This window comes from Triticum urartu, chromosome 6 (genome assembly GCF_003073215.2).
Source record: "Triticum urartu cultivar G1812 chromosome 6, Tu2.1, whole genome shotgun sequence".
Lineage (NCBI taxonomy): Eukaryota > Viridiplantae > Streptophyta > Magnoliopsida > Poales > Poaceae > Triticum > Triticum urartu.
Genome location: NC_053027.1, coordinates 197,821,378 through 197,825,565, shown reverse-complemented (window position 1 = coordinate 197,825,565; position 4,188 = coordinate 197,821,378).

The window sequence follows — 4,188 nt, the reverse complement described above, 5'->3', positions numbered from 1 at the left end:
CTAGTTCAATTAATAGAACTAATGTATTTTTAGTAAGATAATTAATATAACTAGTTGAACTACTTTACTTTTAGAAAAAACTAGTTTTTTTCTATTTATAGTAAGTTTATATTTAGTAAGAACTAGTTGAATTAATAAAACTAGTTGAACATGTCATATTTGCTCAAATAGGATATGTTGTTCCCAAGTGGCCGTTCATGTTCAGTTTACACCTCTAAGTAGCCTATGTTTTGCCAGAGTGTTGATTAATTTCTGTTCCGGCAAATTTCAGGCGCTCGATATGTCCTTTTTTAGCAAAGTTCATGCCGGATTTTTCCGTGAATTATGGCATGACTTGTGCTAGAATATGTAGGAAATATCGAGTGGCCTGGATTTTCTCGAAAAATAATGATCTAATTTAGGTTTTTTAGTACATATATTTAATTGTACAATTTTAATCTTTGAATTATGAACGTAGGAAATGTCGTACTCAGACGACGACAGTCTCCCGGGGGAGTGCAGCTGGTGCCACGACGATCGAGGTATGTGCGACATGTTCGTTGAGCTGGACGAAGATCGGCGCTTCAGCATTAAGCTCGAGGAGAACTTCGATGTTGAAACGGTACGCAACAACGACAAGTGTTTTTTTCATAATTAAGCATGACTTCAACTATTTCAACGTCTAATTTTCATCTTTTACAATTTGACTAGCTTATCCCATGCCATGCATGACGCTATGTCTTGGAGAGGATGGGTTTTGAAGACCATGAAAATTTTCAAACAAAGAAAATACACCTAAGGACCCATCATGATATCGATTTTGAAGTAAATCTGTACAATTCTCAGAGCGTAACCCATTTTGGTTGCCAAAATTGGGAAGTACTTTGCAAAATGTATGGTTTTTATGAGGGTATGATTGTCACCATGGATCTTGGTGATCCTGACATCAAGCAAAACAATATGGACATTTGGGTCCGTGTTGATACGCTTCCGATTCTACCGCAATGTGAGTTTCTCAAACATAGTTATTAACTAATTTATATTGTTTATTTCAAAATAGTTGACAGCTTATTTCCATTGACAGCTTATTTTGAATCTTCAAAGAATGTGCAGAAGATGGTAGACAAAACCCACTACACTGATGGCTCCAAATTAACTTATAAGGAGAAAAATCATCTGATCGCATTTTGAACTTTCTTTGAGAATTACAATACCTATTATCGAACTCCTCCAAATTATGGTGAATACGTGCCACTAGTGCACGTGTTGAACCACGATAACTTCTATGGAGATACCCTGGTAAGATTTTTTACTATTACGACATCCGTTCATCTTTTGCATACTTCTAAAACTAGTACATCATTGCTAACTACGAAGTTATTACTATGTTTTTCAACAGAAAATCCCGATGGATTGTGTGCCTCATCTGATGTATTACAATGGTCGCCTTGAAGTTCTGAACCTACAGCCAGGTCATCCTACGGATCTCACCTGTGCATATCGGATTTCTGAAACCGGTGAACACATGCTAATCAAAGAGTGGAAAAAATGTTTGGACATTCTTAAGGAGGTTCTTGGAAGCAACATTAAGCGAAAGGCAAGAATTGGAGACAGGATAATCTGCATTCTCCATAATGGAGAGCCAGGGGCTATCTTGTTTTTTGCTATTTTACCTTAGAGAATATAGTAGGTCCTAAGAGAATGTAGTAGGTCCTATGAGGCACAATAGGTTTATTATGTGGTACAATGTGTTAGAGTTGATGATGAGGAGTAGTTGTGATTGACTAGTGACCAACTTGCTATGTGATGTCTCATCGATCAAAACGATGATCATGAGGAGGTGTTATATGAAAATGACGTATTATGATGATAAGTTGTTAATGATATGATGATGATATTTATTATATCATTGCGTGAAAGAACTGTGGATTAGTTACAAGTGGATGTCCATCCACTTGAAACTAGTCCACGGTTCTTTCACCCAATGATGTAATAACTCATTATGATGTAAAAACAATCTGTAAATTGCTGTTGTATGAAAACTTGTATAGAGGTGTATGAATACAACATGAAATAAAAAAGAAATAAAATACGGAATAATAGTAGTAGCGCGGGCTGGGAGAAGCGCTACTAGTAATTACCAGTAGCGCTCCTCCGCGAAGTCGATACTACTAAGTCGATTTAGCAGTAGCGCCGGCAGAGGCACACTATTGCTATACGTTAGCTGTAGCGCCTTATCAGTAGCGCATTGCCCCGCGCTACTGATAGGCCTAAAACCTGCACTGCTGCTAGGCTTTTCCCTAGTAGTGATGGAACACTGCCGCCGGGCCTCCTCCTCGCCTAGCCACTCCTGCGACCAGCAAGCCGGCCACGCACCACCGTCATCAGGCCCGAACCTCCCTGCGTCGACCTCCCCTTCTTCGTCTCGCTTGTGCATGCGTGCATTGATCGCTGCCCCGAGCGGCCGCACGATCCACCCTCTCGCTCGCATCGCGTGGGCCTCGACAAGGCCAACAAGGCGTTCCAGCCCTGCCGCCGCTACGCCCTACGTCGCCTGAAGACGCCGCGCCAAGTTCCACTGCCTCGCTCGTCTGCATCCGCCTCGCCCCTCTCTAGCAAGCTGTCGCCGTGCCTGGCCCCTACCGCGCCTCTGTTGACCCTGCATCGCGCCTTCCTCCTGGATCTGTTGCGCCGCCGCATTCCCCGTCATCGTCGACCTCCATGCCCCGCCACCGGCCTCTGCTCGTTCTGCATCAAGCAGAGGAGCTCGAACCGCTGCCCCTGCTCGTCTCGATTCAGCGAGACCGAGCCGGCCTCCTCGTGCCCGCGTGGGCCACATCCTGCAGCAAGGCCCAACGAGCCAGCCTCTACACCGAACGGGCCTTAGCCCACTAGGTGAGGCCACCCCCAGTGTCCACTGCCCTGTGTGGCCCGTTAGCCAGTTTTGGCCCAGTTCCTGTTTTTTTGCTGTCCTGCGAATTTGTCTATTTATCCAGAGAACGCCAGTTTTGCAGAAAAGTCCCTAGAGTTCATGCATATAATAACTCACAAACCGTGCATTGGATTGAAACAAACTTTATATGTAAAATGCTTAGAATTGTGTCTAGATTCATAATATAAAACTTTCATTCATGTTTGAAATGTTTAAATTGCTGTTTGTGTTTAATTTGCATATTGCCATGTTAAAATGATTTAGTTCATAACTAATTAACCGTAGCTCCATTCTAAATAAACTTTATATGTAAATGGGGTAGAAAAATGCATAGGTTAACATGGTGGCAGTACTTTGCATGTTTAACAACTCTAAAATTGTGTATAGGGTAGAACAGTACCAACCATAATTTGCACATGAGGATTTACCGGAATTGTTGTTTGTTGTTCCAGACTCATTTAAACTTGTCTAGATAGGTAGTTTTCATATGCTTCACCTCTTGCCATGTTTAACAACATTTAATATTGTTGGGGTACATAAACGAGAGTGACCTAAATAAGTCATGTGGTGTTTCGTCAATATGCAACTTGTTGCATATTGAGCTCTACTTAACTTGTAGTTTTGCTTGTGCACTTTTCCATGCCATGCCTCATTAAACCGGACATGCCTCATAGTTGGTTGTGCATCATGCCATGTTTATGTGATGGTTGTTTACTATGTTGTTTGCTTCTTTCCGGTTTGCTTCTCTCGTTAGCTTCAGTTTCGTTTCGGAGTTGTGAGGATCCGTTCGGCTACGTCCATTTGTCTTCTTCATGGACTCGTTCTTCTTCCTTGCGGGATCTCAGGCAAGATGACCATACCCTCGAAATCACTTCTATCTTTGCTTGCTAGTTGTTTGTTCTATCGCTATGTCGCGTTATCTACCACTTGTTATGTCATGCCTCCCATATTGCCATGTCAAGCCTCTAACCCACTTTTCCTAGCAAACCGTTGTTTGGCTAAGTTACCGCTTTGCTCAGCCCCTCTTATAGCGTTGTTAGTTGCAGGTGAAGCTGAAGTTTGTTCCATGTTGGAACATGGTTATGTTGGGATATCATAATATCTCTTATTTAATTAATACATCTATATACTTGATGATGGGTGCAAGGCTCGACCTTATGCCTGGTGTTTTGTTCCACTCTTGCCACCCTAGTTTCCGTCATACCGGTGTTATGTTCCTTGATTTTGCGTTCCTTATGCGGTTGGGTGTTATGGGAACCCCTTGATAGTTCGCTTTG